General features: G+C 44.8%; 1 protein-coding gene across 9 annotated transcripts in view; it reads right to left on the bottom strand.

Annotated features, from left to right (window-relative positions):
- strbp (spermatid perinuclear RNA binding protein) overlaps positions 1-27,075 on the bottom strand; it is a 179,900-nt gene that overhangs the window by 116,154 nt on the left and 36,671 nt on the right. For 8 of the 9 annotated variants that reach the window (XM_042326550.1, XM_042326554.1, XM_042326548.1 and 5 more), the window contains exon 2: positions 4,701-4,778. The exons of the other annotated variant lie outside the window; for it this stretch is intronic. The gene's annotated coding sequence lies outside the window, so the exon portion shown is untranslated. The remainder of the gene's footprint in view (positions 1-4,700; positions 4,779-27,075) is intronic. 9 annotated transcript variants of the gene reach the window in all.

Raw genomic sequence — 27,075 nt, 5'->3', positions numbered from 1 at the left:
GACGGAGACAGAGAGAGTTAGACAGAGAGAGCTAGAGAAAGAGAGAGGTAGACAGAGATAAAGAGAGCTTAGATAGAGACAAAGAGAGCTTAGACAGAGAGAGCTCAGACAGAGATAAAGAGAGCTTAGATAGAGACAAAGAGAGCTTAGACAGAGACAAAGAGAGCTCAGACAGAGACAAAGAGAGCTCAGACAGAGACAAAGAGAGCTTAGACAGAGACAAAGAGAGCTAGACAGAGGCAGAAAGAGCTAGACGGAGACAGAGAGAGCTAGAAGGAGAAAGAGAGAGCTAGACGGAGACAGAGAGAGCTAGACGGAGAGAGAGAGAGCTAGACGGAGAGAGAGAGAGCTAGACGGAGAGAGAGAGAGCTAGACGGAGAGAGAGAGAGCTAGACGGAGACTAGACGGAGAGAGAGCTAGACAGAGAGAGAGAGCTAGACAGAGAGAGAGAGCTAGACAGAGAGAGCTAGACAGAGAGCTAGACAGAGACAGAGAGAGCTAGACAGAGACAGAGAGAGCTAGACAGAGACAGAGAGAGCTAGACAGAGAGAGCTAGACAGAGATAAAGAGAGCTTAGCTAGAGAAAGAGAGCTAGACAGAGAGAGCTAGACAGAGACAAAGAGAGCTTAGATAGAGACAAAGAGCTTAGACAGAGACAAAGAGAGCTAGACAGAGATAAAGAGAGCTAGACAGAGACAAAGAGAGCTTAGATAGAGACAAAGAGCTTAGACAGAGACAAAGAGAGCTTAGATAGAGACAAAAGAGCTTACAGACAGAGACAAAGAGAGCTCAGACAGAGACAAAGAGAGCTCAGAGACAGAGACAAAGAGCTTAGAGCAGAGACAGAGACAAAGAGAGCTAGACAGAGGCAGAAAGAGCTAGACAGAGAGAGAGACAGAGAGAGCTAGAAGAGAGAGAAGAGAGAGCTAGACAGAGAGAGAGACAGAGAGAGAGAGAGAGACAGAGAGAGCTAGACAGAGAGAGCTAGACAGAGAGAGAGACAGAGAGAGCTAGACAGAGAGAGCTAGACAGAGAGAGCTAGACAGAGAGAGCTAGACAGAGAGAGAGAGACAGAGAGAGCTAGACAGAGAGAGCTAGACAGAGAGAGCTAGACAGAGAGAGCTAGACAGAGAGAGCTAGACAGAGAGAGAGACAGAGAGAGCTAGACAGAGAGACAGAGAGAGCTAGACAGAGACAGAGAGAGCTAGACAGAGACAGAGAGAGCTAGACGGAGACAGAGAGCTAGACAGAGTCTGGTCTATCTTCCCTCTGCTTTAGCTCTGTCCTGGCTGAGGGAGACCAAGGTTCAAATACGAGGCCCTATTTATTTTCTTTTAAATACTTTAGCTGTGCTTGATTGGCTCTGGCACAACGGAAACAATGGAATAGTCCCAAAAGCGCAAACCCTGCCCATGTGGCACTCCGTCTCGAGGCAGGCTCAAGCAAACGTTCAAAGTATTTGAAAGAGAACAAATACTATTTGAACCTAGCAGGACCATTCTCTGTGCTTCAGCTCTACCTTTTGCCAGAAGATGGCCTTAAATCATGAGCAGCACCTGTTCAGTTGCCTGACGACTCAAACTGAATTCTATCGTTCACTATATACAGTGCCTTCGGAAAGTATTCAGACCCCTCGACTTGAACCACATTTTGTAACATTACAGCCTTATTCTAAAATGGATTAAAAGGGATTCTAAAAGGGATTAAATAAATAAATACAGCTCTGGAGAGACCTGAAAATAGCTGTGCAGCAACACTATGGGGTCTATTGACCAGGTCCCTATGGGGTCTATTGACCAGGGCCCTATGGGGTCTATTGACCAGGTCCCTATGGGGTCTATTGACCAGGGCCCTATGGGGTCTATTGACCAGGTCCCTATGGTGTCTATTGACCAGGGCCCTATTGACCAGGGCCCTATGGTGTCTATTGACCAGGGCCCTATGGTGTCTATTGACCAGGGCCCTATGGTGTCTATTGACCAGGGCTCTATGGTGTCTATTGACCAGGGCCCTATGGGGTCTATTGACCAGGGCCCTATGGGGTCTATTGACCAGGGCCCTATGGGGTCTATTGACCAGGGCCCTATCAGGTCTATTGAGACCCTATGGGGTCTGGTCAAAATCTCCCTACATAGTGTGATTGGAGTGTCATTTGAGGTGCAGCCCAAAGCTCAGAGATATCCAAAATGGATCCCATGCTGTTATCTTATCAAAGTGTAATACTTAGTTACACATTATTACCTACCACACTCAGGTCTTCAAACTTTTCTTCGGCTGCTGTACAAGACAGAGACATTTACACATTTTAGCAGACAGGCGCAATTAGGGTTAAACAGCTTGCTCAAGGGCACAGACAGATTTTGGTGGCGGGATTCAAACCAGCGACCTTCGGTTAACTGCTAGGTTATCTGCAGCAGACACACTCAAAGGCTGGTGCTCTGACTGACTGACACACTGCTTGGTAAACACTAACGATGGAGAACAAAACTCATTTGTTCCTGAGAAGCATAAACATGTCACAGACCGGTGTACCATTTAATATGGAAACTGCATCCTTATTGGGAGACGACAGAAGGCTATGTTAAAACATAATGCATTGTGGGCTACTTCTCATGAACGTGACTAATGGGCCCCGTGTGGCTCAGTTGGTAGAGCATAGCACTTGCAATGCCAGGGTTGTGGGTTCAATGCCCACAGGGGACAAGTACGAATGAAAATGTATGCTCTCACTGCAGGAAACTGCTCTGGATAAGAGGATCTCCTAAATAACAAACAAATTAAAAAATGGGTGTGTGTTATGTTAGGGCTAAATCAGTAGTCTAATTTTCTTGTAGACTAAAATAATAAAGTCATCTAATATGGTCAATTAAGGACCACACATATACACACATGTTTGATCCACTCAGTGTGTGTGTGACTTGAATGTGGGTGTGTGTGTATGTATATGTGACTTGAATGTGGGTGACTGGTCGGGTCAGAAAGGTCAGTGGCCTTGCTGCTGAGTCAGAGGTAGAACATGAGAGCACACACACACACACACACACACACACACACACACACACACACACACACACACACACACACAGGGGTGCTGCTTGTTTTTCGCATGACTAACAGTGAGACACTCGGTGTTCCCAGCCCCCAGCATTATGCACCTCACTGAGGGGACTCCCTCCTGGTTTCCCTCACCCCTCCTTACGGTCTCCCGGTCTGCCTTCTCTCAAAATGTTTTGCACAAATTAGTTTACATCCCTGTTAGTGAGCATTTCTTCTTTGCCAAGATAATCCATCTACGTGACAGGTGTGGCATATGAAGAGGCTGATTAAACCGCATGATCATTACACAGGTGCAACTTGTGATGGGGACAATAAAAGGCCACTCTAAAATGTGCAGTTTTGTCACATAACACAATACCACAGATGTCTCAAGTTTTGAAGGAGTGTGCAATTGGCATGCTGACTGCAGGAATGTCCACCAGAGCTGTTGCCAGAAAATGGAATGTTAATTTCTGTACCAAAAGCTGCCTCCAGTGTCATTTTAAAGAATATGGCAATACATCTAACAGACGTCACAACCACAGACCACATGTAACCACGCCAGCCCAGGACCTCCACATCCGGCTTCTTCACCTGCGGGATCGTCTGAGACCAGCCACCCAGACAGCTGATGAAACTGTGGGTTTGCACAACTGAATAATTTCAGCACCAGCTGTCAGACACCGTCTCAGTGAAGCTCATCTGTGTGCTTGTCATATTCACCAGGGTCTTAACCTGACTGCAGTTCAGCGTCGTAACTGACTTCAGTGGACAAATTATCACCTTTGATGGCACACTGGTGCTCTCCACTAGTGCTCTCCACTAGTGCTCTCCACTGGTGCTCTCCACTGGTGCTCTCCACTGGTGCTCTCCACTGGTGCTCTCCACTGGTGCTCTCCACTGGTGCTCCCCACTGGTGCTCCCCACTGGTGCTCCCCACTGGTGCTCCCCACTGGTGCTCCCCACTGGTGCTCCCCACTGGTGCTCCCCACTGGTGCTCCCCACTGGTGCTCCCCACTGGTGCTCTCCACTGGTGCTCTTTGTGGATGCGTCCCATCGTGTGGGCGAGCGGTTTGCTGATGCCAACGTTGTGAACAGTGGCGTTATGGGATGGGCAGGCATAAGCTACTGACAATGAACACAATTTAATCCACCGCCATCATCTCATGTTTAAGCATGGTAATGCACAGCCCCAGGCCATAATCAACAGCCTGATCAACTCTATCCAAAGGAGATGTGTCGCGATGCATGAGGTAAATGGTGGTCACACCAGATACTGACTGGTTTCCTGATCCACGTCCCTACCTTTTTTTAAAAGTATCTGTGACCAACAGATGCATATCTGTATTCCCAGTCATGTGAAATCCATAGATTAGGACCTAATGAATTTATTTCAATAGACTGATTTCCTTATATTAACTGTAACTTAGTAAAATCTTTGAAATTGTTGAATGTTTTGTTCATATTTTTGTTCAGTGTAGAATATAAAAAATGACAAGAAGCCCATTTCCATTGGTGAAAGACATTCAGTTCATCTCCATGTAACACCGATCCTGTCCAAGACCAGCGGACTGTAGGTCCCAATGGGGTTATCCAGCATACTGTGTTACTAGCCTAGTTACAGTAGTCAGGGAAGCATAGTGACCCTGTCACGTGATCATTACCTTGTGCTACACTGTCCTCCTGTCCCTCTGCAGCCCAGGGTCACAGGAATAGTCTCAGGATGTGTGGAGAATCTCTACCTGGAAACACAAAGAGGTCAAAGTTCAGTCATCAACACCTTCCATTGTGTTGTATATAATACTATTATAATAGCCTATTCCAACCAATAATCAAAATGACTCATTCATGTCATTTAGTTGACAGAGCGAGAACTCCGGCACCGCAAGGCCTTTGAGAAAAACGTCACTGTGGTGACACACCAGTGGGCCACTCTGCCTCTGCTGTGTGGAGTCTACATCAGCACCGGAGGACAGCAGACAAGAGCAGAACAGGCAGCGTTGCCCCGTAATCGCTCTGGTCTGTAAGCTCCACCCACCCACCAACACACACCCACAAACCCACCCAACCACCCACACACACACACCCACAACTTCTAATCATTCTCATGTCCACTGCAGTCCAGCATGAGGGGGTTCAGTCACACGTTAACTGACAACCATGATAACCAGCAATGTGCCAACCAGGGTTTAGGTCTTCATTTATTTTACTGCCCTCTACACCACCACTCCTCTCCACCACTCCTCCTCCCCACCTCTTTGCAACCACTCCACTCCTCCACACTCCCTTCTCCTGTCATTCAGCGGGCCAGTCAGTCAGTCAGTCAGTCAGTCAGCCAGTGGGCCAGTCAGTCAGTGGGTCAGTCAGTCAGCCAGTGGGTGGGTCAGTCAGCCAGTGGGTCAGTCGGCCAGTGGGTGAGTCGGCCAGTCAGTCAGTCGGCCAGTGGGTCGGTCGGCCAGTGGGTCAGTCGGCCAGTGGGTCGGTCGGCCAGTGGGTCAGTGGGTCGGCCAGTCGGTCGGTCAGCCAGTGGGTCGGTCAGTCGGTCGGGTCAGCCAGTGGGGGTCAGTCGGTCGGTCAGCCAGTGGGTCGGCCAGTCGGTCGGTCAGCCAGTGGGTCGGTCAGTCGGTCAGTCAGCCAGCGGGTCGGTCAGTCAGTCAGCGGGTCGGTCAGTCAGCCAGCGGGTCGGTCAGTCAGCCAGTGGGTCAGTCAGTCAGCCAGTGGGTCAGTCAGTCAGCCAGTGGGTCGGTCAGTCGGTCGGTCAGCCAGTGGGTCGGTCAGTCGGTCGGTCAGCCAGTGGGTCGGTCAGTCGGTCAGTCAGCCAGTGGGTCGGTCAGTCAGCCAGTGGGTCGGTCAGTCAGCCAGTGGGTCGGTCAGTCAGCCAGTGGGTGGGTCAGTCAGCCAGTGGGTCGGTCAGTCAGCCAGTGGGTCAGTCAGTCAGTGGGTGGGTCAGTCAGTCAGTCAGCCAGTGGGTGGGTCAGTCGGTCAGTCAGCCAGTGGGTGGGTCAGTCAGCCAGTGGGTGGGTCAGTCGGTCAGTCAGCCAGTGGGTGGGTCAGTCGGTCAGTCAGCCAGTGGGTGGGTCAGTCAGCCAGTGGGTGGGTCAGTCGGTCAGTCAGCCAGTGGGTGGGTCAGTCGGTCAGTCAGCCAGTGGGTGGGTCAGTCGGTCAGTCGGCCAGTGGGTCAGTCGGCCAGTCAGTCAGTCAGTCGGCCAGTGGGTCGGTCGGCCAGTGGGTCAGTCGGCCAGTGGGTCAGTCGGCCAGTGGGTCAGTCGGCCAGTGGGTCAGTCGGCCAGTGGGTCAGTCGGCCAGTGGGTCAGTCGGCCAGTCGGTCGGTCAGCCAGTGGGTCGGTCAGCCAGTGGGTCGGTCAGTCGGTCGGTCAGCCAGTGGGTCGGTCAGTCGGTCGGTCAGCCAGTGGGTCGGTCAGTCAGCCAGTGGGTCGGTCAGTCAGCCAGTGGGTGGGTCAGTCAGCCAGTGGGTCAGTCAGTCAGTGGGTGGGTCAGTCGGTCAGTCAGCCAGTGGGTGGGTCAGTCGGTCAGTCAGCCAGTGGGTGGGTCAGTCGGTCAGTCAGCCAGTGGGTGGGTCAGTCGGTCAGTCAGCCAGTGGGTGGGTCAGTCAGCCAGTGGGTGGGTCAGTCGGTCAGTCAGCCAGTGGGTGGGTCAGTCGGTCAGTCAGCCAGTGGGTGGGTCAGTCGGTCAGTCAGCCAGTGGGTGGGTCAGTCGGTCAGTCAGCCAGTGGGTGGGTCAGTCGGTCAGTCGGCCAGTGGGTCAGTCGGCCAGTGGGTCAGTCAGCCAGTGGGTCAGTCGGCCAGTGGGTCGGTCGGCCAGTGGGTCGGTCGGCCAGTGGGTCGGTCGGCCAGTGGGTCAGTCGGCCAGTGGGTCGGTCAGCCAGTGGGGGTCAGTCGGTCGGTCAGTCGGTCGGTCAGCCAGTGGGTCGGTCAGTCGGTCGGTCAGCCAGTGGGTCGGTCAGTCGGTCGGTCAGCCAGTGGGTCGGTCAGTCAGCCAGTGGGTCGGTCAGTCAGCCAGTGGGTCGGTCAGTCAGCCAGTGGGTCGGTCAGTCAGCCAGTGGGTCGGTCAGTCAGCCAGTGGGTCGGTCAGTCAGCCAGTGGGTCGGTCAGTCAGCCAGTGGGTCGGTCAGTCAGCCAGTGGGTCGGTCAGTCAGCCAGTGGGTCAGTCAGTCGGTCAGTCAGTCAGTCAGCCGGTGGGTGGGTGGGTGGGTGGGTGGGTGGGTGGGTGGGTGGGTGGGTGGGTGGGTCGGTCGGTCAGTCAGTCAATAGTTTGATGATGAACAAGGCAGAACCAGTCAGTGGCATCTTTACAATGTAGGATGAATTAATTTGCATATCATTTACTGCTGCGTTTATCACACACCATCATCCTCTAACCATGGAAAAGAGAAAGTATGGGTCGGTGTGCTGAAAAGAGAAAGTATGGGTCGGTGTGCTGAAAAGAGAAAGTATGGGTCGGTGTGCTGAAAAGAGAAAGTATGGGTCGGTGTGCTGAAAAGAGAAAGTATGGGTCGGTGTGCTGAAAAGAGAAAGTATGGGTCGGTGTGCTGAAAAGAGAAAGTATGGGTCGGTGTGCTGAAAAGAGAAAGTATGGGTCGGTGTGCTGAAAAGAGAAAGTATGGGTCGGTGTGCTGAAAAGAGAAAGTATGGGGCGGTGTGATGGAGAGAGAGAGAGAAGTGAGTATAGAAGTGAGGTTTGGGGGCCACTCAATAAACTGGACTTTAAAATGTGGGACAAACATTCAATTGAAACCCTACAAGCATAATTCTGTCTGAAAATTCTACAAGTCCAGAGAAATACACCAACTAATGCGTGTCGGGCAGAACTGGGCCGCTTTCCAGTGTTAATGAAAATACAGAAAACATGATCAACATTTTGGCCACATCTAAATTCAAGTCTGCAATTTAAAGCACTTCAAACCCAGGAGCTGAGCCCAGAAACGAGAGGTCACGTGTTCTCCCTCTCCGGCCTCTAGGTCACCAGGTGGCTGATTATCCCACCCACCTGCCCCTCATGACACTCACCTGGACTCCATCACCTCCTTGATTACCTCCCCAAAATCTGTCACACCCCTTGGTTCTTTCCTCAGGTGTTATTGACTGTCATGTGGGTGTGTTTGGTTCTTTCCTCAGGTGTTATTGACTGTCATGTCGGGGCGTTGTTTGGTTCTTTCCTCAGGTGTTATTGACTGTCATGTCGGTGTGTTTGGTTCTTTCCTCAGGTGTTATTGACTGTCATGTCGGTGTGTTTGGTTCTTTCCTCAGGTGTTATTGACTGTCATGTGGGTGTGTTTGGTTCTTTCCTCAGGTGTTATTGACTGTCATGTCGGGGCGTTTGGTTCTTTCCTCAGGTGTTATTGACTGTCATGTGGGTGCGTTTGGTTCTTTCCTCAGGTGTTATTGACTGTCATGTCGGTGTGTTTGGTTCTTTCCTCAGGTGTTATTGACTGTCATGTCGGGGCGTTGTTTGGTTCTTTCCTCAGGTGTTATTGACTGTCATGTCGGGCGTTGTTTGGTTCTTTCCTCAGGTGTTATTGACTGTCATGTCGGGGCGTTTGGTTCTTTCCTCAGGTGTTATTGACTGTCATGTCGGGGCGTTGTTTGGTTCTTTCCTCAGGTGTTATTGACTGTCATGTCGGTGTGTTTGGTTCTTTCCTCAGGTGTTATTGACTGTCATGTCGGGGCGTTGTTTGGTTCTTTCCTCAGGTGTTATTGACTGTCATGTCGGGCGTTGTTTGGTTCTTTCCTCAGGTGTTATTGACTGTCATGTCGGGGCGTTTGGTTCTTTCCTCAGGTGTTATTGACTGTCATGTCGGGGCGTTGTTTGCGTTTCTTGTTTTATGTACCGTTTCTTTATTAAACACTCCCTGTAGTTGCATCCCGACTCTCAGAGTTCATGTTTACACGCGCCCTCTCAGCTGGTGTTGGACCTCACCAACCAAGCTGACACCAGCACTGCTTCAAAAGAAACAATTACAATAAATTAAATCATGAACCAATCAATAGACTCACATTTACAACATTGGAAAAACGAAACAAATCCCAAAGCCGACTAAATTTCTATCTGTCCCTAAACAGAGAATATGAATTGGCTGATTATTTCTACTCTGTCAGAGATACGAAGCAGAGACAGATCCTTACCAAGTACAGGCTGACAGAGACAGATCCTTACCAAGTACAGGCTGACAGATCCTTACCAAGTACAGGCTGACAGATCCTTACCAAGTACAGGCTGACAGATCCTTACCAAGTACAGGCTGACAGATCCTTACCAAGTACAGGCTGACAGAGACCGAGACAGATCCTTACCAAGTACAGGCTGACAGAGAGAGAGACAGATCCTTACCAAGTACAGGCTGACAGAGACCGAGACAGATCCTTACCAAGTACAGGCTGACAGATCCTTACCAAGTACAGGCTGACAGAGACCGAGACAGATCCTTACCAAGTACAGGCTGACAGAGAGAGACAGATCCTTACCAAGTACAGGCTGAGTGACCACCGATTGGCAATAGAAACTGTCAGACATTTAAAAAAAACATGGCTACCCAAAGAGGAGATTGTGTGTGGTCACTGCACAACATGGGAGATAGAAACAGAGATGCACTTTCTCCTTTACTGTGATAAATATTATTCACTGAGACGACTATGTTTTCCAAATTATAACTTATTAAACCAGAGGAAAAGAGAAATACTCATGGGCGAAGGAGCAATGGCTCTTCTTGCAGCCAAATATGTATTTACCTGCCATAGCCTGAGGGACACTGAATAATAACATCTGCATAGTAAACAGTAACTTACTTACTATTCCTTTTATTATTATTACTACTATTGTTATTTATATTATTATTGTTGTTTATAATTCCAAATAGTAGTGATATGGTTAGTAGTAGTGATGATGGTAGTGGTCATGATGATGGTAGTGGTAATGATGATGGTAGTGGTAGTAGTAATGATGATGGCAGTGGTAGTAGTAATGATAATGGCAGTAGTAGTAGTAATGATAATGGTAGTAGTAGTAGTAATGATAATGGTAGTAGGCGTAATGATAATGGTAGTTGTAGTGGTAATGATGATGGTAGTGGTAATGATGATGGTAGTGGTAGTAGTAATGATGATGGTAGTGGTAGTGGTAATGATGATGGTAGTGGTAGTGGTAATGATGATGGTAGTTGTAGTGGTAATGATGATGGTAGTGGTAGTAGTAATGATGGTGGTAGTAGTAATGATGGTGGTAGTGGTAGTAGTAATGATGATGGTAGTGGTAGTAGTAATGATGATGGTAGTGGTAGTAGTAATGATGATGGTAGTGGTGGTGGTAATGATGATGGTAGTTGTAGTGGTAATGATGATGGTAGTTGTAGTAGTAATGATGATGGTAGTAGTAATGATGATGGTAGTAGTAGTAGTAGTGATGATGGTGGTAGTAATGATGATGGTAGTAGTAGTAGTAGTGATGATGGTGGTAGTGGTAGTAGTAATGATGCTGGTAGAGATAGTAGTAATGATGATGGTAGTGGTAGTAGTAATGATGATGGTAGTGGTGGTGGTAATGATGATGGTAGTTGTAGTAATAATAATGATGGTAGAGGTAGTAGTAATGATGGTGGTAGAGGTAGTGGTAATGATGGTGGTAGTAGTAATGATGCTGGTAGAGGTAGTAGTAATGATAATGGTAGTAGTAATGATGGCGGTAGTGGTAGTAGTAATGATGGCGGTAGTGGTAGTAGTAATGACGGCGGTAGTGGTAGTAGTAATGATGGCGGTAGTGGTAGTAGTAATGATGCTGGTAGTGGTAGTAGTAATGATAATGGTAGTAGTAATGATGGCGGTAGTGGTAGTAGTAATGATGGCGGTAGTGGTAGTAGTAATGACGGCGGTAGTGGTAGTAGTAATGATGGCGGTAGTGGTAGTAGTAATGATGGCGGTAGTGGTAGTAGTAATGATGGCGGTAGTGGTAGTAGTAATGATGGCGGTAGTGGTAGTAGTAATGATGGTGGTAGTAGTAATGATGATAGTAGTGGTAGTAGTAATGACGGCGGTAGTGGTAGTAGTAATGACGGCGGTAGTGGTAGTAGTAATGATGGCGGTAGTGGTAGTAGTAATGATGATGTAGTGGTAGTGGTAGTAGTAATGATGGCGGTAGTGGTAGTAGTAATGATGGCGGTAGTGGTAGTAGTAATGATGGCGGTAGTAGTAATGATGGTAGTGGTAGTAGTAATGATGGCGGTAGTGGTAGTAGTAATGATGGCGGTAGTGGTAGTAGTAATGATGGCGGTAGTAGTAAGTAGTAATGATGGTGGTAGTAGTAATGATGGCGGTAGTGGTAGTAGTAATGATGGCGGTAGTGGTAGTAGTAATGATGGCGGTAGTGGTAGTAGTAATGATGGCGGTAGTGGTAGTAGTAATGATGGCGGTAGTGGTAGTAGTAATGATGGCGGTAGTGGTAGTAGTAATGATGGCGGTAGTGGTAGTAGTAAGGATGGCGGTAGTGGTAGTAGTAATGACGGCGGTAGTGGTAGTAGTAATGACGGCGGTAGTGGTAGTAGTAATGATGGCGGTAGTGGTAGTAGTAATGACGGCGGTAGTGGTAGTAGTAATGATGGCGGTAGTGGTAGTAGTAATGATGGCGGTAGTAGTAATGATGGTGGTAATGATGGTGGTAGTGGTAATGATGGTGGTAGTGGTAATGATGGTGGTAGTGGTAATGATGGTGGTAGTGGTAATGATGGTGGTAGTGGTAATGATGGTGGTAGTGGTAGTAGTAATGATGGTGGTAGTGGTAGTAGTAATGATGGTGGTAGTGGTAGTAGTAATGATGGTGGTAGTGGTAGTAGTAATGATGGTGGTAGTGGTAGTAGTAATGATGGTGGTAGTGGTAGTAGTAATGATGGTGGTAGTGGTAGTAGTAATGATGGTGGTAGTGGTAGTAGTTATGATGCTGGTAGCGGTAGTAGTAATGATGCTGGTAGCAGTAGTAGTAATGATGGTGGTAGTGGTAATGATGATGATGGTGGTAGTAGTAGTAGTAATGATGATGGTAGTGGTAGTAGTAATAGCAATGATGGTGGTAGTGGTAGTAGTAGTAATGATGGTGGTAGTGGTAGTAGTAGTAGTAGTAATGATGGTGGTAGTGGTAGTAGTAGTAGTAGTAGTAGTAATGATGGTAGTGGTAGTAGTAATGATGATGGTAGTGGTAGTAGTAATGATAATGGTACTGGTAGTGGTAATGACGGTGGTAGTGGTAGTAGTAATGATAGAGGTAGTAGTAATGATAATGGTAGTGGTAGTAGGAATGATGGTGGTAGTAGTAATGATGGTGGTAGTAGTAATGATGGTGGTAGTAGTAATGATGGTGGTAGTAGTAATGATGGTGGTAGTAATAATGATGATTATGGTAGTTGTAGTAGTAATGATGGTGGTAGTGGTAGTAGTAATGATGCTGGTAGAGGTAGTAGTAGTAGTAGTAGTAATGATGATGGTAGTGGTAGTAGTAATGATGATGGTAGTGGTAGTAGTAATGATGATGGTAGTGGTAGTAGTAATGATGTGGTAGTGGTAATGATGGTGGTAGTAGTAATGATAATGGTAGTAGTAATGATAGTGGTAGTGGTAGTAGCAATGATAATGGTAGCGGTAGTAGCAATGATAATGGTAGTAGCAATGATAGTGGTAGTGGTAGTAGTAATGATAATGGTAGTGGTAGTAGTAATGGTAGTGGTAGTAGTAATGATGCTGGTAGAGGTAGTAGTAGTAGTAATGATGCTGGTAGAGGTAGTAGTAATGACGGCGGTAGTGGTAGTAGTAATGATGGCGGTAGTGGTAGTAGTAATGATGGCGGTAGTGGTAGTAGTAATGATGGTGGTAGTGGTAGTAGTAATGATGCTGGTAGAGTGGTAGTAGTAGTGATGGTAGTAGTAATGTGGTAGTAGTAATGATGATGGTAGTGGTAGGTGATGATGGTGGTAGTAGTAATGATGATGGTAGTGGTAATGATGGTGGTAGTAGTAATGATGGTGGTAGTAGTAATGATGGTGGTAGTGGTAGTAGTAATGATGGTGGTAGTGGTAATGATGGTGGTAGTAATGATAGTGGTAGTGGTAGTAGTAATGATAATGGTAGTGGTAGTAGTAATGGTAGTGGTAGTAGTAATGATGCTGGTAGAGGTAGTGGTAGTAGTAATGATGCTGGTAGTGGTAGTAGTAATGATGGCGGTAGTGGTAGTAGTAATGATGGCGGTAGTGGTAGTAGTAGTAATGAATGATGGTAGTAGTAATGTGGTAGTGGTAGTAGTAATGATGGTAGTGGTAGTGGTAGTAGTAATGATGGTGGTAGTGGTAGTAGTAATGATGGTGGTAGTGGTAGTAGTAATGATGGTGGTAGTGGTAGTAGTAATGATGGTAGTAGTAATGATGATGGTGGTAGTGGTAGTAGTAATGATGATAGTAGTGGTAGTAGTAATGATGATAGTAGTGGTAGTAGTAATGATGGTGGTAGTGGTAGTAGTAATGATGGTGGTAGTGGTAGTAGTAATGATGGTGGTAGTGGTAGTAGTAATGATGGTGGTAGTGGTAGTAGTAATGATGATGGTAGTGGTAGTAGTAATGATGATGGTAGTGGTCGTAGTAATGATAGTGGTAGTGGTAGTAGTAATGATGGTGGTAGTGGTAGTAGTAATGATGGTGGTAGTGGTAGTAATGAGTAATGATGATGGTAGTGGTCGTAGTAATGATGATGGTAGTGGTAGTAGTAATGATGATGGTAGTGGTCGTAGTAATGATGATGGTAGTGGTAGTAGTAATGATGGTGGTAGTGTAATGATGATGGTAGTGGTAGTAGTATGATGATGGTGGTAGTGGTAGTGATGGTGGTAGTGGTAGTAGTGGTAGTGATGGTGGTAGTGGTAGTAGTAATGATGATGGTAGTGGTCGTAGTAATGATGGTGGTAGTAGTGGTAGTAGTAATGATGGTGGTAGTGGTAGGTAGTAGTAATGATGGTGGTAGTAGTAATGATGATGGTAGTGGTAGTAGTAATGATGGTGGTAGTGGTAGTAGTAATGATGGTGGTAGTAGTAATGATGATGGTAGTGGTAGTAGTAATGATGGTGGTAGTGGTAGTAGTAATGATGGTGGTAGTGGTAGTAGTAATGATGGTGGTAGTGGTAGTAGTAATGATGGTGGTAGTGGTAGTAGTAATGATGGTGGTAGTGGTAGTAGTAATGATGGTGGTAGTGGTAGTAGTAATGATGGTGGTAGTGGTAGTAGTAATGATGGTGGTATGGTGGTAGTAGTAATGATGGTGGTAGTAGTAATGATGGTGGTAGTGGTAGTAGTAGTGATGATGGTGGTAGTAGTAGTGATGGTGGTAGTGGTAGTAGTAGTGATGGTGGTAGTGGTAGTAGTAGTGATGGTGGTAGTGGTAGTAGTAGTGATGGTGGTAGTGGTAGTGGTAGTGGTGGTGGTAGTGGTAGTGATGGTGGTAGTGGTAGTAGTAGTGATGGTGGTAGTGGTAGTGATGGTGGTAGTGGTAATGATGTAATGGTGAAGATGACTGTTATTTAGTTATAAGTTAGTTAAAGTTTCATTTTACATGTTTAAATGTTTATATTTATTATATTTCTACTATTGACTGTTAACATTTTATTGTTATTATTTAAATGTTGTACATGCCAATAAAGCAGTTTGAACTTGAATTTGAGAGAGAAGGGGAGAGAGAGAGACAGAGGAGAGACAGACACAGACACAGACACACAGACAGACAGACAGACAGAGAAGGAGAGAGAGGAGAGAGAGAGACAGAGAGAGACACACTGACAGAAGGAGAGAAAGGAGAGAGAGAGAGGCAGAGAGAGAGAGAGACAGGCAGAGAGAGACAGAGAGCAAATTAGGCCAAATCCTGCTAATTATCAAAATCCAGAAAAGAGCTGTTCAATTCTATAACCACCTAAAAGGAAGCGATTCCCAAACCTTTCATAACAAAACCATCACCTACAGAGAGATGAACCTGGAGAAGAGTCCCCTGAGCAAGCTGGTCCTGGGGCTCTGTTCACAAACAAACACACCGCCCCAGGACAGCAACACAATTAGACCCAACCAAATCATGAGAAAACAAAAGATAATTACTTGAAACGGAGACAAATTTACCAAAAAAAAGAAAGTACACAGTGGCAGAATACCTGACCACTGTGACTGACCCAAACTTAAGGAAATCTTCGACTTTGTACAGACTCAGTGAGCATAGCCTTGCTATTGAGAAAGGCCTCCGTAGGAAGACATGGCTCTCAAGAGAAGACAGGCTATGTGCACACTGCCCACAAAATGAGGTGGAAACTGAGCTGTACTTCCTAACCTCATGCCAGATGTATGAGCATATTAGAGACAGATATTTCCCTCAGATTCACAAAGAATTCAAAAACAAATCAAATTTGATAAACTCCCATATCTATTGGGTGAAATACCAGTGTGCCATCAGAGGAAAGATGCATCACCTGTTGCCATACGAAAAGGGAAACCAGTGAAAAACAAACACTGTTGTAAATATATATTTTTTTAATGGTTTATTTCACTTTTGTTTATTGTCTATTTCACAATATAAACATGTTTCCCATGCCAATAAAGCCCTTTGAATTGAGAGTGAGCGCGAGAGAAGGGGGAGAGAGAGATTGAGAGAGAGAGAGATTGAGAGAGAGAGAGAGATTGAGAGAGAGAGAGAGAGATTGAGAGAGAGAGAGAGATTGAGAGAGAGAGAGAGAGAGAGAGAGAGAGAGAGAGAGAGAGAGAGAAGTAGAGAGAAAAACAGAGGACAGAAAGAATTAGAGAGAGAGAAATAGAGAGAAATAGAGAGAGAGAGAAGTAGAGAGAGAAGTAGAGAGAAAAACAGAGGACAGAAAGAATTAGAGGAGAGAGAGAAATAGAGAAAGAGAGAAAGAGAGAGAAATAGAGAAAGAGAAATAGAGAAAGAGCGAGAGAGAAAGAGTGAGAGAGAGCGAGAAAGAGAAAGAGAGAGAAAGAGAGAGAAAGAGAGAGAAAGAGAGAGAGCGAGAAAGAGAAATAGAGAGAGTCTGCCTGGGGTGTGGGCATTTCAAAACAGAGCTTTATGAAGCACACAGAGGAGTCTGGTAGAAGCACTGTTAACACTGAGAACCACAAGCAGCTTTGTATGGTTTTAATTCAATAGCAACACAAGCAGGATCACTACAAACTGCTTCCACAGCTTTTTACATGGGATCTGAGCAATGGGAAGTTTATGAATTAGTAAAAGATTGACCAGTCTTCTGACTGGCTTCTGCCGCATAAATGCAACGTCAGGTTTCTGTGTGTGCAGACTAGAGTATTAACTAGTCTTATATGACTTGTCAACATGGCTCAAACAGGAATAGCCCTGGCTGTCTACAGAATGCATATCAACATAACTAGATCCTATTAACACCACACTGCTGATTCCCCCATTAAGATTACTCACATGATTGGAATATGTTCCATTCATAAACGGCACAGAGGGAGATAGAATCTATCTTAGAATCTCAGAATGCTAACTTGGTGTGAGGTCATAGAAATATTCATTTCCAGAAGGGTCATTCTCACTCAAGTCAATGTTTCGTGACAGGTGGGCCAGGCCGGCGGCCATGTTGAATGTACATCTAGGCTATTTCTATAGTGTAGTCTAGCAAAGCTACTTACTAGATGATGAAAAGGGACTTTAAAGGTGTGTGCTGTATCAGCTAAAAGGCTCGTAGAGCTGCTGCTACGTTGGCATTGATTGGTCAGTCTCTAGCAGGACTCTCATTACAAACAGTAGATATGTTAATTGTGACTAGATCAATGTCCTGAAGAAACCTTGATTACACTGCAAAGCAAGGAGACCTAATAGATTACACTACAGTCAAGTTTCCTAAAATAGTCATTCTGGCCTTGTATTGCACTTTGACCCTTTTTAAGGACACATGTGGGTAAAGAAATAGCCTAGATATGATACATTGGAAACAATTGTGACCAAAATGTTGAGAAACTAGGTATCTAATTTAGACTAAAACAGTGTGTATACCATGCTTCCAGAATCACCGTTGTACTGTAGAGGAGGCTACATTCATTGTGTGATGTGTTCAATAGGGAAATAAGTGCCACATTGCGTTGACACATTGCGTTTCATTGTGTTGACACATTGTGTTTCATTGTGTTGACACATTGCGTTTCATTGCGTTTCATTGTGTTGACACATTGCGTTTCATTGTGTTTCATTGCGTTTCATTGCGTTGACACATTGCGTTGACACGTTGCGTTTCATTGCGTTGACACATTGCGTTTCATTGTGTTGACACATTGCGTTTCATTGTGTTTCATTGCGTTTCATTGCGTTGACACATTGCGTTGACACATTGCGTTTCATTGTGTTGACACATTGCGTTGACACATTGCGTTGACACATTGCGTTTCATTGTGTTTCATTGCGTTTCATTGCGTTGACACATTGCGTTTCATTGCGTTGACACATTGCGTTTCATTGCGTTGACACATTGCGTTTCATTGCGTTGACACATTGCGTTTCATTGCGTTGACACATTGCGTTTCATTGCGTTGACACATTGCGTTGACACATTGTGTTGACACATTGCGTTGACACATTGCGTTTCATTGCGTTGACACATTGCGTTTCATTGCGTTGACACATTGCGTTTCATTGCGTTGACACATTGCGTTTCATTGCGTTGACACATTGCGTTTCATTGCGTTTCATTGTGTTTCATTGCGTTGACACATTGCGTTGACACATTGCGTTGACACATTGCGTTTCATTGCGTTGACACATTGCGTTTCATTGCGTTGACACATTGCGTTTCATTGCGTTGACACATTGCGTTTCATTGCGTTGACACATTGCGTTTCATTGCGTTTCATTGCGTTTCATTGTGTTTCATTGCGTTGACACATTGCGTTGACACATTGCGTTTCATTGCGTTGACACATTGCGTTTCATTGCGTTTCATTGTGTTTCATTGCGTTGACACATTGCGTTGACACATTGCGTTTCATTGCGTTGACACATTGCGTTTCATTGCGTTGACACATTGCGTTTCATTGCGTTGACACATTGCGTTTCATTGCGTTGACACATTGCGTTTCATTGCGTTGACACATTGCGTTTCATTGCGTTGACACATTGCGTTGACACATTGCGTTGACACATTGCGTTGACACATTGCGTTGACACATTGCGTTGACACATTGCGTTGACACATTGCGTTTCATTGCGTTGACACATTGCGTTGACACATTGCGTTGACACATTGCGTTGACACATTGCGTTTCATTGCGTTGACACATTGCGTTTCATTGCGTTGACACATTGCGTTTCATTGCGTTGACACATTGCGTTTCATTGCGTTGACACATTGCGTTTCATTGCGTTGACACATTGCGTTTCATTGCGTTGACACATTGCGTTTCATTGCGTTGACACATTGCGTTTCATTGCGTTGACACATTGCGTTTCATTGCGTTGACACATTGCGTTTCATTGCGTTGACACATTGCGTTGACACATTGCGTTTCATTGCGTTGACACATTGCGTTTCATTGCGTTGACACATTGCGTTTCATTGTGTTGACACATTGCGTTTCATTGCGTTGACACATTGCGTTTCATTGCGTTGACACATTGCGTTTCATTGCGTTGACACATTGCGTTTCATTGCGTTGACACATTGCGTTTCATTGCGTTGACACATTGCGTTTCATTGCGTTGACACATTGCGTTGACACATTGCGTTGACACATTGCGTTGACACATTGCGTTGACACATTGCGTTGACATTGCGTTGACACATTGCGTTGACACATTGCGTTGACACATTGCGTTTCATTGTGTTGACACATTGCGTTTCATTGCGTTGACACATTGCGTTGACACATTGCGTTTCATTGTGTTGACACATTGCGTTTCATTGCGTTGACACATTGCGTTTCATTGCGTTGACACATTGCGTTTCATTGCGTTGACACATTGCGTTTCATTGCGTTCACACATTGCGTTTCATTGCGTTGACACATTGCGTTTCATTGCGTTGACACATTGCGTTTCATTGCGTTGACACATTGCGTTTCATTGTGTTGACACATTGCGTTTCATTGTGTTGACACATTGCGTTTCATTGCGTTGACACATTGCGTTGACACATTGCGTTGACACATTGCGTTTCATTGCGTTGACACATTGCGTTGACACATTGAGTTTCATTGCGTTGACACATTGCGTTTCATTGCGTTGACACATTGCATTACTGAGGTGGGTGGAGGCAGCAGGGATCGATCTGAGCCTATGTGGCCACACAGGATGAACCTGTTCACTCTTCACCCAAAGTTGTGTCATAAATATCACCCTATTCCCTATATAGTGCACTACTTTAGACCAGGCTCTGGACAATTCTGAGAAATATCACCGTGTTTTAAATACAGGAACAGGAAACGGTGTCATTTGGGAACCCCTCCCACCACCGTCACTAAACTACAGCGCCTTCCTGTATGTAGCCCTACTTTCTTGTAAAACAGGAAATGGGCATTTGTTCCATACTAAAAAGTGAGTTAGCAGGGAATGACATAGCTTTAGGTCAGGCCTATGTCAGGATGAGACCTCATAATAAGTTGTCTCTAGATAAAGTAAGGCAAAAATAAACCACATTTTGAATTGATACACCAAATGAACCCAAATCGTTGCTTGACAGACACCAACAATATGATTGAGGCATTCAAGTCCACTGAAGCATCACATGTTACCCAGCCCTAGTTTTCACACCACCGTCAGGCACATCATCACTTGGGGAGAAGAACCAAGAAAAGAATGAGACACAGATACAGTTCAACTGTACAACACTGAACACAGACCGAAACACCGGTTAACCGCCGGCAAATATGGATTTAATTTAGCAGATGTAGGTCTATAACATATAGGCCTAACAAGACAGGACAAGAGTAGAGAGAGCAGACTTCTGATTGGTTATGCTGTGACCTCTAAACCCTGAGGAGTCTGAAAAACAATGACCAGTGATGATGAATATGAGATGAAAAATGGTTAACAAATAGTCCTCCCGCTGTGTATACTGTGGGCCTCCCGCTGTGTATACTGTGGGCCTCCCGCTGTGTATACTGTGGGCCTCCCGCTGTGTATACTGTGGGCCTGTATACTGTGGGCCTCCCGCTGTGTATACTGTGGGCCTCCCGCTGTGTATACTGTGGGCCTCTCGCTGTGTATACTGTGGGCCTCCCGCTGTGTATACTGTGGGCCTCCCGCTGTGTATACTGTGGGCCTCCCCTGTGTATACTGTGGGCCTCCCGCTGTGTATACTGTGGGCCTCCCCTGTGTATACTGTGGGCCTCCCGCTGTGTATACTGTGGGCCTCACGCTGTGTATACTGTGGGCCTCCCGCTGTGTATACTGTGGGCCTCCCGCTGTGTATACTGTGGGCCTCTCGCTGTAAGCTACAAGAGGCATAAAAACCTTGATTCAGATCAATTGTTACCCTTGACAGAATTAGCAATTGGCAGTACTTATCCCTTAGCCTTGTCCTTTCTCTCAACATTTAAGCTAAGAAACTCTACTAAGAAAAAAATTGTTCAAAAGTTTCCACAGCTCACAGGACCCAGCAGGTCTCCAAAATGTTAAAGCATGGCTTCTAGAAGCCTTAGGTGCTGTAATACAATACACCACAACTCACCAAGCAGCTAACAATGATCAACTGCACCTTAATGCAGCCCAGGCACAGTGACATCATACAGCAGCCCCGAAGTGTTGCAATGAGGTCATTGTCTTCAGCAATTAGGCTATGACATTTGAACCCGTTTCTTGTTCGGATGGCTCCATCTCTAAATAGCCTATTGGAACAAAAGTTCTTGCCCTAATGTTTTGTCATTTGAACCTAGCCCCACTAGAGATGCAGAGCACAGATACCAATTAGCTAGTGGTATCAGAGAGATGGCACTCGACTTTCCTTGTCTGGCGCAGCGGTCTAAGGCACTGCAGTGCTAGACGCGTCACTAGAGATCCGGGTTCAACCCCTGTGACCTGGAGACCCATGAGGTGGTGCACAATTGGCCCAGCATTGTCCATGTTAGGGGAGGGTTTGGCCGGCTGGGACGTCCTTGTCCCATCATGCCCTAGCAACTCCTTGTGGCGGCCGGGCCAATGCACGCGGTTAACTCCTACTGCAGATTTCATCTTTAAAGGTGCAAATGGGCACTGTCACACCTATCACTTTGTATGTCCGTCTGTCCGTAGGTCCAGTCAGTCAGCCCATCACTAAAGGTCAGAGTGGTGCTGTCTGGCCTCAGACATAACAGCAGCAGTCTCGGTACTAATGACGAAAACACATTCTGCTCTTTTGAGAATAAAACAAAACTTCACTATCCTCTGAAGTCTAGAACCATCTATCCTGTCGTGCCTACGGGACCAGACAGAGTTCGTCCCAAATGTCACCATACTCTTTAAATAGGGCACTACTCTGACCAGAGCCCTTTGTTTAATACCCTATGAGCCCTGGTCAAAAGTAGTGCACTATAAAGGGAATAGGTTGCCATTTGGGACAGCCAGACACTGAGACAGACGCATCACACAGCGATGCCGCCCACTCCCCTTGTCTCATCCCTGCAGCTAAAAGTATTAGAGAGAAGTCACTCAACTTACTTTGAGGGTGCAAATAGGCACTGCCTTTCATCCCTTCACAGTCAAAGTTAGCCTATAGAGTTCTTAAGAGGACAGGTGGTTTGTTTAATCACAGTGGCTGTCGAGAGGACAGGTGGGTTTGTTTAAAAACCTCTTAAGGATCTGCCCCTTTCTTTCAAATTTTTGTCTAAAATGACATACCCAAATCTAACTGCCTGTAGCTCAGGACCTGAAGCAAGGATATGCATATTCTTGATACCATTTGAAAGGAAACACTTTGAAGTTTGTGGAAATGTGAACTTAATGTAGGAGATTAACGCATTAGATCTGGTAAAAGATAATACAAAGAAGGAAAAAATATATATTTTTTTTTAACCGTCATCTTTGAAATGCAAGAGAAAGGCCATAATGTATTATTCCAAACCAGGCACAATATAGATTGCACATTTACTGCTGCCATCTAGTGATCAAAGTTTTATACTGATCCAATGAACCATTGCATTTATGTTCAAATTGTTGTATCAAGACCACCTAAATGTGCCTAATATGTTTATTAATAACTTTTCAAGTTCATAACTGTGCACTCTCCTCAAACAATAGCATGGTATTATTTCACTGTAATAGCTACTGTAAATAGGACAGTGCAGTTAGATTAACAAGAATGTAAGCTTTCTGCCCATATCATATGTCGTGGGAAATGTTCTTTTTACTTACAACCTCATGCTAATCACATTAGCGCACATTAGCTCAACCGTCCCGTGGGTGGGACACCGATCTGTAGAGATCCTTAAGAGGTTTTTAATGACAGTGACTGTTGCAGGTGACCACATGATAATGGACCCTTGTGGTTCTCTCAGAGTTTTGAAAGGTAATGAAGCAGAGAGTAGAATAGATTGATGGTCTACATCCCTGACAGATATGAGAAGACCCTAACCCAGATATGTCAGGATACAAATGATCACAGTGTTCTTTGGGCTTATAGCCCTATGTAAAGTAGCCAAGTTACAGTCCAGAAGTGTCCATTTGAATTCAAAAACTTTTTGACCGCACCCCTTTTTTATTTTTAACAACACTTTCTATACATATTTACCCCTGGTAGAAGTGGTCAGAAAGCAATGTTTTTTTGGACCTGAATGCCACAAAATGAAGGAGATAGATGTGCTCAAAGTTTACCCATTTTACATAGCCCACCCTATCATGAGACATCCATGACTTTATCACAACGGTTGAGTTTGATATCATTTAAAAGCATACAAAACAGGGTTGTCAAACTATTTAAACATTTCTTGAAAATAATGTTTGAAAAAAAAAGTTCTCTTTAATCTTCAACTTTGATTATCTAAAAACGAGTCAACTGTATCAATCTCAAGCGTTTATATCTTCTAGTGACGAAGGAATGGATGTTTCATGGTAGTGTGGGGGTATTGAAAACGGGTCAACTTTGAGCACACCTCATAAATGTTTTGACATTCAGGTCTGACTACTTCTACCATGTGCAAGTGAGGTGATCCAAGTTACACTTATATGAAATGCACTACTAATGTTTGTCAGCTATATATATCTTAGAAATATTAAGTTAACTATCTAAGATGAGACAAATTCTCTCTGCTGGGTTTTTGCTAACGTTAGCTTCTTGGTAACAGCAGCAGAGAGGAAGATCCCTGCTGTGTAATATTTATTTTGTGCTGCAAACTGCGTTTTGAGATACTTGCATAACTTTATGAGCTGGGTTGTCTGTCTTAGTAGTAAATGTTTGCATGCATTTGTTAGCATACACTATGAGGATTCTTTAGTACTTGTTAGCATTTACCTAGCATCCACTATGATGATTCTTTAGTACTTGTTAGCATTTACCTAGCATCCACTATGAGGATTCTTTAGTACTTGTTAGCATTTACCTAGCATCCACTATGAGGATTCTTTAGTACTTGTTAGCATTTACCTAGCATCCACTATGAGGATTCTTTAGTACTTGTTAGCATTTACCTAGCATCCACTATGAGGATTCTTTAGTACTTGTTAGCATTTTGGTAAATTTGAAATAAAAAAAGCGCTGTGCCCCTTGTGTGCACTACCAGTAATAACGTATATCCTGGTATTGCACAGTCACGATATTATCTGGATACCGCCCACCCATACACACAAATGACAAGAGGGAGTCTGACCAGCAATTGATTTGATTGTGCCGGGCCGGGCTCAGACTTGCTGTGCTGTGGTGAGAAAAAATGACAGCACGTGACTGTGGAACATCAACAGTGTTTATCGTGTGCAACCCTTCGGTTACTAGTCCAACGCTCTAACCACTAGGCTACCCTCTAACCCTGCTACCTCAACAGTGTTTATCATGCAGTGTCTGCTGCAGCGACCACCACAGAACATCAACAGTGTTTATCATGCAGTCTAAATGAATAATACCGGAGATTGTTCTCAGGAGAGAGAAACATGGTGAAGCCTTTATTACAGCATAGAAAATATCAATAACTGACGAATGTGAATTTTTTTATCCGACATGTTCTGGTTACGTGAAGCTTGATGCTCACAGAATCAGGAGGCTATTAAACAAACACTCAAAACAGGCAACAGTAGCAGGTTCTGTCTTATTTCTGTAGATACACAGTGGGGCAAAAAAGTATTTAGTCAGCCACCAATTGTGCAAGTTCTCCCACTTAAAAAGATGAGGCCTGTAATTTTCATCATAGGTACACTTCAACTATGAAGGGGTGAGATCTTGCGTGGAGCCCCAGATCGAGGGAGATTATCAGTGGTCTTGTATGTCTTCCATTTCCTAATAATTGCTCCCACAGTTGATTTCTTCAAACCAAGCTGCTTACCTATTGCAGATTCAGTCTTCCCAGCCTGGTGCAGGTCTACAATTTTGTTTCTGGTGTCCTTTGACAGCTCTTTGGTCTTGGCCATAGTGGAGTTTGGAGTGTGACTGTTTGAGGTTGTGGACAGGTGTCTTTTATACTGATAACAAGTTCAAACCGGTGCCATTAATACAGGTAACGAGTGGAGGACAGAGGAGCCTCTTAAAGAAGAAGTTACAGGTCTGTGCGCCAGATATCTTGCTTGTTTGTAGGTGACCAAATACTTATTTTCAACCATAATTTGCAAATAAAATTCATTAAAAATCCTACAATGTGATTTTCTGGATTTTTTTTCTCATTTTGTCTGTCATAGTTGAAGTGCACCTATGATGAAAATTACAGGCCTCTCGTCTTTTTAAGTGGGAGAACTTGCACAATTGGTGGCTGACTAAATACTTTTTTGCCCCACTGTATATGGCTGATTTATAAAGCCATCACATTTAACAGTAAGGCTGTTGATTATAGACCTAATGAAGTTGGGGTTTCCTCTCTCCTCACTCTCCTGTTTTCTCATCTCCTGACTCTGCTGCTGCCTCCACCACATTGTTCTCAACACCAATATGCTGATTAACTTTACTATTATGCACATAGCAACATGGTCTCTAGGAAAAGGCGGCAATTCAATAGCGCACTGATGGGTTTCAGAAGCGCAGACAGATACCGCTATCCAAAGCGGGAGAAAAAAAAAGTAAAATAATGTTATAAAATAATATAATTTTTATTAGTTTTGCACCATTGTTCTTACATAATATAACCATATCCAATTTCAGTAGCACATGTCTTAGTGATGGACTGTGCTATCCCCACGGCCTCCACAATGGATCAGTCCACACAGACAGGAGCCAGACAGACAGGTGTCTTGTACACCATGATTATTATAAAAAAATGTGCTACTAAAGAAATCTCGGTCAACCAACAGCCTATCGACCAAAGAATGGACCAGTCGACTAAATGGGGTCGGCCCTAAGTTTGAAGTTAGCAATTGTGCTAATGCCAGTTAACAACTAACTGGTGTTAACGTAATGACTGGAAGTCTATGGTAACTGCTAGCATGCTAGTAGATACCATAGACTTCCAGTCTTTGTGCCAACACTAGTTAGCATTGGATCGTAAAACTAAATCCAACTTCCTTCATACTGGATGCAGAGACATAAACATGGTTTCCATGAGTTCTTCTGACTCTGGGAAAGTAGATAAAGGGCTTCCAAAATCCCAAAGTATCCCTTTAAATCGAAACATAAGATCACTGACAATATAGTCGTCAAACACTGACGCTTAATCTCAGAGCTTTCAGGAGCCTCTTTAGGATAGGTAGCTGTCAACATGGATATCGTTGGAGAGGAATTGTAGAAAATGCCGTACGTACAACCCAGAGACCACAAGATGTACGAGACTCTCTGAATTCCTGAGCAGCATTCTGAATGACATAGTACACAGAGAGAGAGAGGGAGGAGCAGACGGGCTTCATAGATCCTTCAGCCCGATCCTCTAACCCTGCTCCAGACAAAATGTGAACTTCACCAGATCCTTCTAGAGATCTTTGACTTCCACACAATTCCAACCAGGAAACGGGTGTCGTGGGATGGTTCAAGGAGTTTCAGAGCATCGCTGCTATTCGCTAGTCATTGGTATGAGTCACAGAAGCGGCCCTTTAAAATGACATTCAACTGAATTATTCACACTCCACAGCAGGCAACAAGCACCATGCCTGCCAATGTTTAGCTTGTATTGTGCAACGAATTAAATGTACTCTGCATAATATAGCTGTTAATGGAAGGCATGGGCTGTTACTCAAAATTAAAATAACTTTGTATACAGCTGTATTGTGGCTTGACCATCTGTAATGTTAGGTTAAATCTCTCAACGTGATCATTCAGGAAGTATCTCAGCTCTCTCTAACAGAGAAGACAGATCAAAATAGCAATAAGTAAAGTTAATCTAGCATAAACAAAAACAAACAATTGACTTGAAGTTAACATTCCCAGGAACCCAGCCACCTCAGCAGTAAACCGATTATCCAAATAAAAGGTAAGGGTTTAGGTTTGGGGCTGAGAAATGGGCCTACTGCAGGGAGCCAGTGATACACACACACGCACACACACACACCGCTGCAGTCTTTGGATAGGAGGAGTGTGAACTGTCATCCCCCCACAAAGACTCCTCTGTGTTGGTCTGGAGAAAACACAAACATGACCCCTTTGCTCCCCATAAAGTACCAGAGCTAGAGGACTGGAGGTGGGCCGGGGGGGTCATACAGAGAGGTGGACCCTGCTCATAAATTACCCCTTGACCCCTTCACTTTTTCCACATTTTGTTACCTTACAGCCTTATTCTAAAATGTATTATATGATTTTTTTTCCACATCTACACACAATACCCCATAATGGCAAAGTGAAAACAGGTTCAGACATTTTTGCTAATTTATTACAAATATGAAGCAGAAATACCTTTTTTACATACGTATTCACTCTTTGCTATGAGACTTGAAGTTGAGCTCAGGTGCATCCTGTGTCCGTTG

The sequence above is a fragment of the Oncorhynchus tshawytscha genome, linkage group LG09, assembly GCF_018296145.1.
Source record: "Oncorhynchus tshawytscha isolate Ot180627B linkage group LG09, Otsh_v2.0, whole genome shotgun sequence".
Lineage (NCBI taxonomy): Eukaryota > Metazoa > Chordata > Actinopteri > Salmoniformes > Salmonidae > Oncorhynchus > Oncorhynchus tshawytscha.
Note: the sequence above shows the minus strand (reverse complement) of the source record. Positions and strands in the feature narration are given on the sequence as shown.